The sequence below is a fragment of the Malurus melanocephalus genome, unplaced genomic scaffold, assembly GCF_030028575.1.
Source record: "Malurus melanocephalus ecotype Western Australia unplaced genomic scaffold, MMel_1.1 scaffold_157, whole genome shotgun sequence".
In the NCBI taxonomy this organism is placed as follows: domain Eukaryota; kingdom Metazoa; phylum Chordata; class Aves; order Passeriformes; family Maluridae; genus Malurus; species Malurus melanocephalus.
The window spans coordinates 1189039-1205623 of NW_026623389.1; the positions used below are offsets into that span (position 1 = coordinate 1189039).

Below are 16585 nucleotides of genomic sequence, written 5' to 3' on the forward strand. Positions count from 1 at the left end.
ATTGAGGTAAGTTATGTCAACAGTGCTGAGATTTTTCTTTCAGAAAGAAGTATYTTATAGCAGAAGTGTAGTCCTGTAAAAAATCACCTCTCAGTGTGATTACTGAGAGCTGCCATTAACACAGCCCTTGAGCAGTTYCAAGTTTAATTAGACTGGCTCTACCCCATAGGGTGACCTGGGCAGCTCTGGCAGTCAGGGGATGATGCCTGAGAGTCCTACACCAGCAGTGGGCCCTGGCCCAGGTGCAGCTGCAGAGGAGAAAGTGCCCTTTTRCTATTTCAGCATGTTTGGTTACAGTGAGAGGTTTTACCACAAGGTTGCAAAAWTTCTATAAAGAGTCACTTATGTTAGACTTCTGTTTCTGCACCRTGCAAGTGGTTTGGTAAAGATGCAGCTCTAGGGCTTGCCTGTGCTGTAGATATCGTGTTTGGTGGAATAACAGGCAAATCCATCCTGTCTCCTACACTGGTGAGGCACATCTTCAACTGTTGAAGGTCACCCCRAAGCAGCGGCTTGGGAACAGTGTGCCTGCAGCTTGTTTCTGGCACAATGCTGGCTGCTGACGGGAAAGCTCAGATGGAAGCAGGCTTGCAGCCCCAGTCCTGCCTGCCCATGGGGCACATCGGCAGTGGAGAGGAGCAGACAGGATGCAGATGCTGGCGAAGGAGGAGCCAGAGTGCAGGGCTGAGGTTAAGCAAGGCAAGGGCATGTGGCAGCATGGGTGAATCTGTGCTGGACCACATGGATGAAGTCTGCCATGCAATAGGCCACACCTCATTCACAGCAGCACCCAGCACTGATGGTCACTCAGTCACAGCAAATTTCTTCCTTGTGAAGTCTCATCCCAGGTGTTCTAACAAGGATAGTGMTGGTATGAAGCTTAGTGTGCTTAATGCAGCCTTAGCTGGTAATGAYGCCTTCACAGTGCATGGCAGGTAAGACTCTGCCAACACCATCAAAACTGCTTTTTCTAATCCTGAGTAAATCAGTTTTTTGAGAAATGAGAGTTGAGGACRTGTAATAAAATGTAATGCAAGAGATGCTGGACTTAATGGATATTGTAAATTCCCCAGCAGATCATTCAGTCTCCTGTAGTCTAAAATTTTCCTTCATGTTACTGGGAGGCAGAAAAATAAACTTGCMTTCCCAAAGGAAACTCTGTCAGTTTGCCAACTGGATAATCTCTTTTTACCCACAATTTCCATGTGATGCTTATTATCTCATTTTCAATAAGACATTAAGAACAAAAACAGAAAAGATTATGCCCTGACCAGAGATGATGCTGTTGGCTGGAGGAAGAGCTTTTCCCTTAATATATTTATATTCTGCTGTSAGCTGTAAAAAAGCAGAGCAATTCTGGAAGAGAGGAACAAGGACTATGTGGGCTAACCACACCGATTTTCATACCCTGATTCTGAAAGCCACCTGTAAATTAAAGTTTGTAGGTCTTTATTTTCTTTCTTATGGATATATATCACAAAATTATATGGTTTTGTTTGCAAAAAGGCTCTGCAATGAGCCAGCATGAATGTTGTTTGCTAGGAACCTTTTAATTATCAAAATTGGTTGGTACCTGGTTGGCTTGTGCTGGTTGGATATCCCACAGGAGGTGGCCAGTGGGTGCCTTTCAGTGTCCTATTGATGTCACGCTACTATGGTCCCCCTTCTTCCTTGATTCCTCCAATGTCTCAATAGCTCCAGGGCTAAAATTCAACAGCTCCATATAAACTTACAAAGAGTGGCAGTTTGCTATTCTACCCCCTGGTCTCTGTGGGCAGTTCAATGAGTTCCTTGGTATTACAGAAAGGCTCTCATTTGCCACCCTGTGGAATCTCATCATCCTCTCCAGAGGAGGAGCTGTGYTGTGAAACCAGATTCAGCAGGTTTTAAAAGAAACTCTTTCCCTGTTTTCCCATGAATTGGCTCAATGCTGGTGACCTGACAAATGCTTGAAGCCAGCAGTGCTGGCAGAGGGACAGGTCCCACCCTRTTTTACCCCTCTGCCAGCACAGGTGCTCAGGAGCTGTGGCACAATGTGCAGCTGCACAAATTCTTGTGGCAGAACACATAGGGCTGCGCAGGGTGGCTGCAGGAAGGATGGAGTGGGACCCTGTGCTGACAGCCCCAGTTTATGGTGTTTGTGGGTCTGTGGTGTGAAGCAGTGGTCTGGAGCAGCCACATCAGRCTAGTGAGGGCAAAACTCTTTTCCTATATAGTGTTTTATTTACCCTAGGACTGAAAGGTAATTACCATATTAACCTCCCTTGTAGGTAYGTCTATCCAGAACCCACCCTGTCTTTATTTTAATGGAAAATAAACATGTCCCAAAAATGTAATAGCCATGGTGACATTAAAAAAAAAAAAACAACCCAAAACTTTGTGTTTTGCTGGTTTCATTCTATTTTGTGTGTTAATTAAAATTCATTACACTCCATGGGTTTTTTCAGTATCTATCTTCTTACATTTTGGAACCTAAAGCTTGCTTTYAAATTTAAAGGAGAGCACGAGATTCTAYATGGGGAMAGTGAGCCTATCTGCTAGAGTGATCCTCTGTGCTGACTTTCATTGCAGAATGACAATAAAATAGATTTTTGCCAAAAATAGAACAAAACCTTTGCTTAATGACCATAAAGGTTATCAGAGCAACTCCCACTGCCCATGAATGARAGAAGCCTAAGACTAAAAACCAAAACAGGAATGYCCATGGTGTCCTTGGCYAAATTTCCCCTGTTGGTACCCCACMTTCACGTGTATGACTTTATCATCTTCATGGTGTGATAGGGCATGTGGCTGGCTGGCAGAGCAGATGGGGATTCCATCTTTTAAAAGGCARTTCTCTGTGAAGTGGAAAGGTAAAGATCAAAACATTGACATAGGTTATGCGTAGTAGGAGTTTGGGTGTGAAAGAACTTAGAAAGCTGTTGCCTCCAGTMATTTGCCTGGGTGCCTAAATATCTSTGAGAATCTCTTGAGACTATACAGTAAAGCTGGTTTGAAACATRCAATTATATGTTTGTGGTATACTATCCACCCCAAAAACCCAGAAGTGTTGTTGTACCTGTTACAGACTTTATGGTCTCTGAAGGATCTCCCCAGGTTTTGGTCTGGAATAGCTTAGGAAAGTCAGGAAATGACATAATATTCTGTATTAACTCACATTATAAGAGAACAGGTGTAAAATAGCATGTTACTCATTTAAATAAWGTGTGTTGTCCCTTTAAACATTCAAATAGGCAATAAAATGGTTCTATAAACATGTGGGAACCAGTTCAACCAAATACAAAGTAGTTTTGTTAAAAAGAGAAGGAAATGAAAGAAAATTAATAAAATGCTGTTTGTTACATTATGAGTTCCCAATTTTTGTGACTTTACTGTGACTGAGAATGGGTTTATGTGTGAACATAGTGATGAAGACTTTCTGAGATTGAGATTAGAGACTTTGCAGGTTACTCTTAGATTCATGTGTCCTTTCAGTGAAATACTTTACTTGGTACATTCCTTTCTAATTCTACTGGAGTCTCTCAGTAGTTTTTGAAGACCAAATACAACCATAAAGGCCAACCCATTGCTGACTCCTTACTCTCCCTTCTCATTTCACTTCCTCACATATCTGCACTGTCACATAATGCTAAGCTGCCATAATGAAATAACTCCTGAAAACCTATTTACCACCAGAATCATCAATACTCACTCTTAGCCAGACAAAATCATCACTCCAATAAAAAAGCCTGTGGTCAGCCTGTGGTCAGCCTCTGGATTTCCAAAAGCATTTGGGTTTGATCTTTCTAAAAATCTCAGAAGGTAGATCCAATGTTTCATTAGTGCTTGTTATCACCTTGAGGAGCYCAGTGCTCTCCATCAGCAAAGGGCCAGTTCATGTGTCTACTAGTAGAAGAGACACAGGAGAGCACTGAGGGGAAGCACACCAACTCGTTGGAAGCCTTTTCTGCATCAGAGAGAAGGCCCCCATGGACAGGCATTAGCATATTCCAATGAATATCACTTTTCTTCTTCAAATTCCCAACCTTTTCTATCACTGCATTCAGGAGAATAATTATTTAGGAAAAAACCTTTCGCCTGTAATCCTGCTACAAGAAAGAATAAAAGAAGGTTTAAGGGAAACATGGGCATGGACCGTTCTGGACTATTCCCTTTCACATCTCTTAGGATTTGGCCTCTGCTTCATTGTCAATAATTTAAAAGACAAAACAATTAAATGTATATGGTGTTATTGTAACAGAGGGTGAGTTTTATTCACTGTAGTCAACTGTGCTTCAGGAGAGAAGTTGTGCTTGTACCCCAGAGCAATGGGTGCTATATGAAGAGAGGAACATGTGGTGTACATAGAATCCATCCTCCCTGCTGCTTACATGGCTCTGCCCTTAACACTCTTCCTTAGGTGCTGTCATACAGATGTACATAAAGAGATGTATGAACAYTGTAAACTTGGTGGTTTTGAAGTCAAGGGAAACCAGGTGCTTAATGTCRGGGAAAGCTGGGACACACACTTGTAGAATTCTGCCCAAATTTCTGAAGTTCCTTATAAAAGCACAGCCTGCAGGAAAAATTAATATATTTTTTAATTSTACCCCTGGGAATGGTAACACCTCAGAATACCCTGCAGCAGCTTGATCTGCTGATGATCCTTGCTTYAAACAATAATGGGAAAATAACTTGGGAACTAACAACTAGGTGCAGCTAAAAGTGAAAGCAGGAAATGAAAGCCAAGGGTTTGAGAGGCCTCCCTACATGATCCTAACTGACATCATATATATAAATGAGGCCATCAGCTCACTAGCATCAGTGCTTTTTCATTTACCCCAGAATAGTCTTCCCCAGGCATTCAAGTACACACTCAATTGTAACTGACAGGATTCACTTTACAATACTTAYRGCTAAAAGTTTRGTTTGTTTTCAAACAKAAAAATACAAAGAGAAAGATMCTGAATTTTWAAAAAATCAATTATTTTGATGGGGTTTTACAAATTCATAACTGCTGATTTTTTTTATACAAACTTTCTTAYAGAGATCACTGGGATTGACGCGTGGATCTGATTTTGGCAGAATCTCCTAGAGTTTACCCCTAGTTTTGGTACTGATTCTTTCCACAGTCTTAGGCAAACCATTTAAATTTYCATGCTGCAGCTTCCCTGCCTGCAGGGCAGTAYCTGCTTCTCTGCAGCTCTTGTAGCYAACAGGTTAACATTTGCAGAGATGAATTCTGAAGATGAAAGACTTGCAACWGTAGACTTGGGCTGCCAGAACTCTGGGACCAGGATCCAGGCTCCAGGTGTGTTTGTACAGTGCCTAACACACCACAGCCACAGAACAGTGGATAAACAAGTATAAAAATCCAGAGCAGAGTGATTGCAATCACTCATTGGTTTGCAGTGTAAGTAGAACAGCTCTCCTTCCTGTTTGCTTTCAGAAACTGCCACGAAGATGCTGCTTTTGCCARTCTTTGCCATCCTCCACATTTCTTAAACTTGGAGCCTTCAAATATTAGAGAGTTTATCTCTATACCCACTGATTCCCCTACCCTTCTTATCTATTGACCAGCCTCTGACTTGGCAGTATAAGGATGTCTCTCAAGTTTTACGTGCCCAGACTAAAGGACTCAGAGGACTCATAAGTTATTTTGTAGGACCATCTGACACAAACTGACAGTGCTTCCTGTGCAGAACATACTGATGTTTATGGTTGTCACTGAGAGATTAAGACACTTCTCCTTGCACATGTGGATGCCCTGAGATTGTTGCTTRCGTGCTGTTTGGATGGAGGTTTGGACCAAGCTTCATTTTGAGACGGCAGGGGAATGGTAAAAAAAGGAGAGAAAGAATAAAGGAATGGCTATGGCAGTAAAAAACATCTGGGAAAGGACTGAAAACTGTAGTTGTTTTGCTTCTGCAATGCGTGTTTGCTTTTCACCTCCTTCAGGCTGTCTCCTTTCCCAGAAATTAGCCATGTCCCAAGGTATGCCCTGCTCCCTCTTCTCCCGCCGGCTGGCTGTGCACGCTGCTTGCCAGCCGGGCAAATCTATCATCCAAAGAGTGTTTSGGAGCAGTTCCTCCTCTTGGCTGCTTGAGAAGGTGTGTTGTTTGCTTTGCCTAAGTGCTCCCAGGGCCTAATGCTCCGTTGTTATGTACAGACCATTTCTACTGTCATGAATCATGTTTTACCACCCCTGTGCTTTTACTTGWGCACCAGGTGCTTTTTTTCCTTTTGAGCAAACACGTTGGAGTTTCCGTGTTTACTGCTGACACAGTGCATGTCGGGTACACAGGCTGARTTATTCCTACCGTCCCACCGCCGACATGATCAGTAAATCTGCTTCTCACTCCACGAGCTGCACACCCTTTGTTTTTCCTACAACCAAAGGAAAATTGATTAGCACAGCCTGAAATATTTTGCCAGACATATATACAGAAAAAAACACATTTTACTGAAAAAGCCTCATGCAGTCAAGCAAAATATGCCCTTTTCTTATCTTATCTGTTGTGAGTAACCCAAGCTATTTGCACAACGCCTTGTGCTAGGAAGGAGTTGTTTGTACATGTTTCACTGCCTTTTTTCCAAGTTTTGAAGTTTGAATGAAATCTTTCTCTTCAAATTCTTCTTACCTGCAAAAATGTTACAGTTTCTCTTTCCTACACTTCCCTRAAGGTTGGACTCGGCCCTCCCTCCAAAAATCCCTTCGTTGCAGATAGTTTTCTATTAATCTTCAAACCACTTTGGAGAGTTCTCTGCGACTGGCAGCACTAACATCCCTCTCCCTCCCGTCCCACCCACTTAGCCTCAGCCTAAGAGCCCTTAACAAATGACTCCCAAGGAATTTAAATGGCTAACGCTCGCTGGCCAATAAAGAGATGCATAAACTCTATAACCAGGTTGCACAGCTCYTGCCATTAGGAAGAAAGGTTGCTCGGGCAAAGGCGTGAGTCCTCTTAACCTGTTGCACTTCGCTCRCAGGAGCAGAGAGGTAAGGGAAATTTTGTTTGCTCTGTACGGCTTTTTATCTGGTTTTCATTTATCAGGGAGTTGAGACCAAGAGTGTGTCATCATCARGGTATGGGTTGGGGTTTTGCCTTCTTTTAGAGGGTCCTAAGGAGTTGTTTGAGAATGAAGCAATTGCTTGTAAGACTGAACTGTGAGATCAACATGTAAATATCTAAAAGAATTCACATAGCAAATACCAAAACAAATGTCAGAACAATGAGCACTAAACCACTGATATTTTACACAGATGTTTCAGAGATAATTTTTCTACTATCTTAAATTAATGAAGTGAAAGGTAGCCAGTTGCAACTGCCTGACATTGTGTTTTCAATCAGTCTGTTTCTGCCATTGTGCTGCCTGGTATTTTTTCTGTTTTTTGAAGAGATTGACATTAAAAAAAAATCAAACTTTAAAAGTGGGTTATCAGCTTTTAGTGCAGAATTTGGGGTTTGTAGATTGAAGGTGGCTAGGAAGGTCTAACTAAACAGAGTATATGCGCAGGTATTATTAATACAAATGAATCTATATAACTCAATCTGCATGCTGAAAATCTGACAGCATTTTAAGAAAGCCAGWTTTGATATTCATATTCTACTATCATTCTCTTCATATTCTACTTAAGCAGCATGTGAAATGGGTAAGACTTCTATATGACATTGGACACGTGACCTTAATCTGTTCACCTTTACTTATTTAATTATTAATTTATTGTTTTATTGGGGCCAGTACTGATAACAATAGCAAAGTTTGAACTTAAACCAGGAGAAAAATAAATGTAGTTGCTGAAAGCAAGTTTCAATTAAAACCAGTGACAAAAATGTGGGCCAGATGCAGTATCTGTAKATAATGGTGCCCTGTCCTGAGCTACGCGGGATTGAAGCCGTGATTCAAAACGTGTCTGTAAAGCACTCCCTCTCCTTTTGCACATCCAAGCTTGCCATGGATGACAGCCTATGCTCAGAATATGTGAGGGATGTCATGGCAAATGTTACTGCCATCCCCTGCAGTTCTCCRTGGCCTGACAGACTGGGGTGCAGAAAGGACATTGTTTTCAATCGTATTATCACAGCTGCTCTCTGGAGGCCTTCACACCCAACACAGTCCGTGTTGGTGCRTGTTGGTGTTAGGTGATGGTTAGCTGAGAGCACCAAAGACCTCACCAGTGTGTATGAGCTGAGAGAGTGTTTTAATTAAATTGATATTGTTAATCCAACAGAACTCAGAACATGTCCTTTTTGTTTGTCAAGACAAGGCCACATGACTGTCTATCGAGCCTTCTTGTAATGTTGTTGGTTTGATTGTTTTTCCGTGGGTTTCTCATATAGCTCTGCACTGTATAACCAAGATTAGATAATATGCTGCATGAAAATAAAGTTAATAAGGAGTAGCCATTTTRCTATTCTTTTTAATAATTTCTTTTCAATTCTGCATTTCCCCTCCATTCTTTGCTGAAGAAATTGTACTGAATCAATTGATCTTTGTCTTCTTTCCTCAGCTTTTAATTAAAAAAAAAAAAATCTTATTTAAGGTCAACAAAAGGTGAATTTCAAATTATATCTGTCTCAAATCCCACTCCTTTTCTGGAGTGAACAGAAATTTCATTTCAAAACCATAGGTATTTCCAAGTGAGCTGTAATATCAGTAGATTTAAATCATCTTGAATTAACCCAGCAGAGGAGTAGTGCCCCCTGAGAGAGTTCCTGCCTTGGTTAAACATTTTTTTTACATTTATAATATTAACACGGCACAGGCAACAAGTGCTGCAAATCTCTTCCTTGTACTTGTAAACCTTGTTTCTCAATTCTCCAATCACATGTTCAAAGGTCTGTACAAACTTCTTAGATCAGAGGTCAGGTACAAATTGCTGCAGTTTGCAGCTCCTTTCTGCCGATATGACAGAATTTCACAGGAAGGACGATTGACTTCCAGCCCCCACTCCTCCGCGGACGGCAACGCCAGGCAGTTAAAATGGTGATATGCACGAGTCAGCCATTGGTACCTGAGTTTAATTAATAACTAACTAGGTTTCAGTGGTGCAAGGTGCATATTATAAAAAGGGTCAAATGTCAGTGCACAAAGGAAAAAAAGAAAAAAAAAAAAAAAGGACAAAACCCCAGCCACTGACTAAGCCAAATGCTTTGAGTTTAATGTAGTTTCGGCAGCGAACATTCACATCCCAACTGCGGTTTGYTTTATGCTGGTTTTCATTTCTGTGACCTGAGGGGGAGGGAACWCGTTGAGCCACTTTCAGCTTTCCCTGGAATCTCTGCCTCCTGCTGAAAGCAGGGTTGCAGGTTGGGCCCCCTGTTGTTGCAGTGTTCACGTGTTACACACAAAGCTAAGAATGTTACAATAGAGTAGTGCATGGGATTAGAGCAAACTGAAAAGTCTGAAGCTATTCTTATTGTTATAAATTTGACTAAGCAACTAGACGATATGAACAGGCAGGATGTGTTGTTTCACTCTGGGATCTCTGCGAGAGTTAGCTGAAAAAGTTTGATCAGAAAAGCTGAAAGGACTAGTGTAGGTTACAAGCTTTAAAAGATATTCTTGGTTGCGCTGCAGAGTGGAACATATTACTGTAATGTTTATGTAGACAGACATATAACAAGTGTCTCTTGTTATAACTACAAAGAAGTGCATGCACACATATCTCTTCTCCACAGAGTTCAGCAAAGCTTTTGACAGGTATTTKCTATGATTGAATTAAATCACCGTGTTCATATATAAGATTTTTCTTCAGAAGGGCAAGAAGTGAAATAGGTGAATGTGTTATCTTTCCTGTGTAATAATTAACAGATGCGTCTAGTTGTGGTTTTGTTTTTCAGTTGCAGAACACTGCTTTTCCTGCCTTTTGCATGACAAAAGCTTGTGAGCTCCTGATTGGAACTTTTCTCCCTTTCCATGCAGAATACTTTCTAAAGCAGACAGTCAATGAGGAGGACACCCTTACCTGTATCAGCACCCCTGTGGAGAACAGTGTTTAATTGCATTCGTGGTAAAGAAACACTGCAAAATGTTTCCCCTCAAGTACAGCTGATCTAGACTAGGAAAGGCTACACTGAGATTTATTTATCACCTGTTTTCCTGCCTGATCACGACAATGATAGACTTTATTGACTAGACTGAAATATGGGAATCTGGGGAGAAGAGAAACGTGCGGTTTCCTGATTTAGACAGATGATAAGAGCAATCACACTAACCATCTCTCATCTTCTCAGCTTTCCTCAACATGTGGCTTCAATACCTTGCAGGGYAATAACTTCAGCCAGTAACAAGTCCTATCAAAATAGCTGAGAGTTATGAATTAGTTTAAATTGGAGTGGGTAAAAGATAGAACAGGGGCAAACAGGACAACAAAAGGGTTACACCACTTGCTGGACAAAGTTCTGAATGAGTCACAAAAAAGTGCATTATAAAATAAGGGAGCAGACTGGATTTTGCTCACACAAACTTTCTTTAGAAGTGATTTAAGTTGAGGTGACTGTTTTGGCACGGCAGTAGCATAAAAATACTCAGRAAACACACATTGCATTAACAGAATTCACATTTGCAGAAACAGGGCCATGTCAGTAGGATGCTCCAGGTCAGTGGTGCTGTTGTTCATCAATAATTTTTCATCAGCACGGGTTCATTCTGGCCATGGTAAAACCATCTATTCGTGAACACATTTTGACCAGTGGTCATCAAAAAGCCAGGGCAAAMAACAAAGCTACACTCATGAAAATTTTCTTGCTTTATTACTTGAAGTATCATAACTCAAATCTCATTGAATATGATTTTTGCAATTTTTAAGCAGGAGATCAGGTCATTGAGGCACCTTCCCCCTGGAATGTTCTCTGCTCAGCATCGATAGTGCTTATGGATAATGCAAATGGATCACACACAAGATTAAATATACTGTGGAAAGGTGGAAAAAGAGTTGATAACAGAATAGGCAGGAATTTGCACAATACAAGGTGACTTTATTTTGTATGGGAATCATAATTTCAGCTCCATTTTTAAAATTGTACATAAAATTGCTGTGAGATAATAAGCATATTAGATATATGAATATAAGAATATATAGGAATGTAAGAATAATAGGACAAGGAATATAGGAATATAAGAATAATAGGACAAGAGAACTGGTGTAACATGGTTAAGAGAATTAGATTCATGGTTGTTATTTTTCTAATGACAAATATGAAAATAAGATGTTTAGCCTTCAAATCCTAGTTTGAAGCTGCAACCAATTGTTGACTGCRCAAATTCTTTGTTGAATTATCTGATTAGCATTCAAGTATTAACCCGGGAAATTCCAGGATGTTAGTTTACAGAATAACTTCAGGTGTTTTCCTCTTAAAAAGGTGTAAGAAGCAAAAGAACAGATTTCCAGTAATTTTTTTACAATGTATTAAGCCAAATACATTGCTTTTGATTGGTACCGGGAGAATATAATGTGTCCCTGCAAGACCTTTAAAGCAGGATTCTCTGTAGAGCTCATCAAAATCTGAAATATATCCCTATTGCAGCCTTTGGAGTCTTGTAAGCAATGTCAGGGGAATAGTGCTAGATGTGAGTGGTGCTAGAAATATCACACTTTATCTTCTGTTTCTTTCTTTGACTCTAATACAATCAAAAGACAAAGTTAACAGGTTTTGCTGAGTTTTAGAGGGAACCAACCATTTTTAATATGTTTAGGCCACTTAACACAATTTTAAGCAACTGAAAACCATGCACTGACCCTCTCTGCAGTAAATCCACCCTGAAAACTGCTTTTCAGGCCCTGAACATTAACTTGCCCCATACAAAGGGAACGTGACTAACTGACCAGAATAAAACTGAAGTTTAAGCATGAAATACGAACTCTTACAATGAAATCAGTGGTCAGAAATGTAATGATAGGCCCTAGATTAGGGTGAGAAGTATCACCACAGCACAAGTGGGAATTCCATAAAATCATAGAACCTTTAGGTTGAAAAARACCTCTAAGATCATTGAGTCCCACAATTAGCCAAACACTGCCAAGTTCACCACTAAACCACATCCCTAAGTGCCACATCTATCTGTCTTTTAAAAACCCCCGGAGATGGTGACTCAACCACATCCCKGGGCAGCCTGTTCCAGTATTTGACAGCCCTTTTGATGAGGAAATCTTTCTTTCCCTGGTGCAACTTGAGGCTGTTTCCTTTTGTCCTAATTCCAGCAGCSAGCCTCAGGATTTTGTGGGCTGGTTTTATGCTGCCTCTCAGGTATTTGCGCTGCTGCTCTCTATATTCTAGAGGGCARAGAGCCTCTGCTTGTACATGTTCTGCTCTGAACACACATGGGAAAGGCGTGGTTCAGCAAATGCTGCTCCATGCATGTCTCGTGTTCTGTGCAGCATCTRAGCCAAAAGGTTCCTCTCAGGTGACTCTGGCTGGCGAGGGACAAGTTTGATGACCTAATTCAGGCCCACAGATGATGAGGAGAGCAAGCAGTGCTTTAGTGGTGCTGGCAGCAGGATAACTTGCACAGCAGACAGATGTGTCATTGTCAATGATCTCTGAGGTTACTTTCCCCCACACTGTGCATCACAAGCAAGCAGTGCTAGATGTGAGTGACGTACTCATCCAGTCTCTTGCCAGCCCGTGTTCCTGCCCCTTCAGCTCTGCTGACTCATTTCACTGCTTTTTCCAGAGAGTTTTCCAAAATGATCCAGATTAAGAAAATCCACCTTTTCAAAATGTTTCACCTAGCCTGGGGTAACTTCTTCACTCAGTTCAGCTGTAGGTAAAGAAATGTGTCTGACACACTTCAGACATTGTCATGGCCTGCCRGCCTCAGGTATTGCTTTTTTGTAAAAGGGTGAAGACATCATACATCCCAAGTAACCTTGCCTCTACTGACTGAAAGGCCTTCAGAAAAGGTCTTTGGCCAAAAAGCTGTGCTGACATGCTGTACTCTCTTGCACTGACCCTGCACAAGTTTCAAATTTGGACATTTGCATTTCATTAATAGCAGGTTGTAGGAAACCGAGTGTGGTCCAATTCCTGTCAAAAACCACACCAGCCCTGGATCCTGCAGTTGGGCGTGCCATGGCTCAGCTTTGGCAACAATTTCAAAGACACCTGCTTTGTTCAGCTCATTTATGCAAATAATGAGGAGGAAAAGAGTGACAGTCTTGCCAAGAAAGAGCGAAGTCATGTATGATGATACTGTAGCTATCTTTAAACAGGGAGGTAACTTGCACAGGGCACATGAAGAAACGGAGAAGCCTTTTTTAGAATTGATGAGGCCATTGTTCAGCCAATAGATCTCTAAACAGGCAAACTGGGTTTTCAGCAGTAGCATTTCTGGGGTGTCTGATGTTTGTGATACACACACCATTTTTCTTAGTAAGCTGATGGTTTTGTATGCATTTTATGAATAGAGAGTTGTCATGAGAATAGAGTCAGGATTTGAGAATAGAGTCAGGATTTGAAAATAAAGAACTTTAATGACAGCCATGCTTTTAGAGCTGCTGCTATCATCATCATCAGGATCAACACTTTCCCTTATTATCTCAACTAAAATACTAGGAAGGTCACATTTAAACCAGTAGCYGTTATTTCCCTCTGCCAACAGGGTGTATTTAAAATTTCAGCAATTGTCTTTTCCTCTGCAGCAGCTGTGGTTTAAAATACAAAACCGCAGCAGTTTCTTGAAGGAAGCAGTAGCTGTGCAGTGTCCATGAGGACACACCCTGTCAGCTCAGTGGAGTTTGTATGGCACAGGGTCTGCAGGTGGGGCACAGRTGTCCCCATCCCTCCCCCAGACAGTTATCACAGAGCCAGCCGATCTCCCTGGTGTCTCCTGTTGCTTGTGGTGGTGCTGGCATCTGTCCCCAGGCTTTGCGACTGCTGGCAGTTCTGTCATCCACAGAAGRACACATGGTGCCACTAAATCTACGTAACACAAAACTGGAGGGATGGATKGAGTCCAAACATAAACAACCTCATTCTGTAGGAGCACGTGAGTGAAGTGGACRCAGTTACTGCCACAAGGACACTGGCTGTGTCTCTGTGCTTGTAAAAGCCTATTTGACCACACTAGGGTCAATAGAAGAGCACGTGTCTGCCTAACTTCACAGGGCAGTGCCCAGTGCTGGACTAACCCAGAATAAGTTGATATGTGGACTTTGGGCATTGCTTTTGTKCAGGGGCCCTAAGCTGCCTTTGCCCTGGGACAAGGGACATCACCATTTGGCCTGGGACTGTTGTTAATYAGGGTGTGGTGTTTCTACTTAATGAAAGTCTTGTCTCTGTTAATCAGCCTGCTCACAGTATGTCAGTCAATGGCAACACAGTAAGTTTGCCATTTAATATTCTGGGATGTGGAAAAAAATACCTTTAAAAAGAAGGTAATTAATGTTTAGGGCAAGAACTATTTACACCCATCCTACTGGCAGCAGAGGAGTTTCACAAGCAAGGTGAAGCAAAATTTGAATAGTTTTGATGAAACATAGATGTTTTTGAGAGTTTATCAGTGCAAGGGAAGAGTCCTTGGAGCAGAGATGTTGAACTGAGGGGCTCATGAGCCTTGTTCATGGTAGCCTGGCAGATGTTAGCACCCATCTAACATGGCATTGAACAATCAAGCAGGATATACCTTTTCCTGAGAAGAGCCCAAAGACTTGTTTCAGTCCTGACAATGAGTCATTTAAAACTTGCGTCCAACTAACAACCTTTCTTGTTARAAATAATTTTGTCTGTCTTTTATGAATCTATGTTATCAAGATCAGGTGTACCTTCCTCCTCAGAGACTAGAAATCAAGTACTTATATTTCACAAGACACTGCATTTTAATGCAGATTAAATTTTTGCCTCTTCTAGCATTAATCTCACATASTGGATGTTGGAAATCAGCTTGGCTTTATTAAGTATACTAGACCTATAGTACCAGACCATGCCTTGGGTAGGCCCACAGTACATGGTAGCAAGCTTTCATGACAAGTTTACTGATGATTTTTAAAAAAATGCACAGGCAGATTGAACACTTTGGAAACTGGCATTTTCAAAAAATTGCATTTCAATCTAAAAATGTTGTGTTGGTAGCCCATTTCTTAAAGCAGCAACAGCAGGAGAGAAGAGCTCTCAGACCAGACAGCCTGTGCATTTTCTCACCATGGTAGATGATATCTGAACTTTGTAAAGGTGTTGATTGTATAATGTGACAAAAAAAAATTCCTTAAGTGCGTATTTAGTTACAACAATTTGGGCTATATGGGCTCTATAACTTTCTTAGGTGGTACTTACTTATGTAACCCAGCTCTATGTGGCTGCAGGGGAGAAAAAAAACACCAAAAAACCCACATTTGATCATGAATCTCGATTCACAATAAATTACATAGAGATAAATGCACTTTAGATTTATAAGGAATTTTTAATTACGTACTATCACAAGCTTCGGCAGTGTCTGCAGCAAAGATGGCCAGCAGCATTTAGAAGCAGCTTCAAGTGCAACTTCCAATATGAAAAAGTCTTCCTGCTGGTGCAAAGCAAAGTGCTGGAGAACATACCATGGCCACTAAAATATCAGCTGGTTTCTGCTGGTTGGAGAGATTCTGTTTCATCTCCCCTCACTCCACCATCCCAGTGATCATCTGTAGCTTTCCAGACTATACCCCAGAGCCCTGCAGATAGCAGAATATAGASACTAAAACTCGTGATTTGAATGCAATTGGTAATTTTTAAACTTAGCCAAACTTGGGGTGATGAGTATTTCACTTGCCAACAGATGGCCCATGTAATGGTTATTTCCCACTAAATTGTTTGCGTAAATAGCTTTGCTTTTATTCCAGGAAAGGTGAAGTTACAGTTTTAGGAGCAAATTGTCAAGTGAAAAATGAAACTGTTTTACTCTGCCTTCATTGTCATAATTATYTCAAATAATTCCCAGGAATAGAACTAAAATCCCTGACTGTTAAAGGGTAACGTCTGAATCTGAGAGAAACATGTATCAATGGCATTTTAAAWCAAGAAGGTATCCATGGAAGAAAGACCTGGCTTCAAAGAAATAATGTTTTCTATTSTATTGCCTGAGTATCAGCATCACTATTACTGCCCTCCACTTTTCTTTATCTTCTCCTCTGCTTTCCATATTTTTAAATTAAAATGGCCCAGAACCACCATCATGCAACACTCATGGCCCAAAGCCACAGGGAGGATCAGGTCCTTACACAGACCAAAGCTCAGAGGTCTGGTTTCCCAATCCCAAATGCATTTAGGAGATGAACCAGGTACAGTGTTGTTTGTCCTGGCTGGTACAGAGGCATCTCTGGCTACAGACCACCACATTTCTGGGCAGCTTTACTGAGAAAAAATCTGAGGTGCTGAGGTTACTAGGATTCAAATGGATTTTGTGCACCATACCAATCAGACTTAGATGCCTAAATTTTGTGCCCATATTTTTGTGGAATTAGGCTTGCTGTACTAATCAAATATCTTCCTACATGGTAACCAGTGCMATTGGCCAATTCAAACGAAGGGATACATATCTGAGTCCTTGTGGGACAGAGAGAAACCTGTGTCTCACTGAATAATGCAACTACGTAGAATAAAGAAATCTGTCTGAAGCTTCATCCTTT

The 16585-nt window shown here is 41.2% G+C and overlaps 1 protein-coding gene across 6 annotated transcripts in view; it reads left to right on the top strand.

The window, feature by feature from the left end:
• RBM47 (RNA binding motif protein 47) overlaps nt 1–16585 on the top strand; it is a 77689-nt gene that overhangs the window by 49815 nt on the left and 11289 nt on the right. The gene's annotated exons all lie outside the window — the stretch shown is intronic.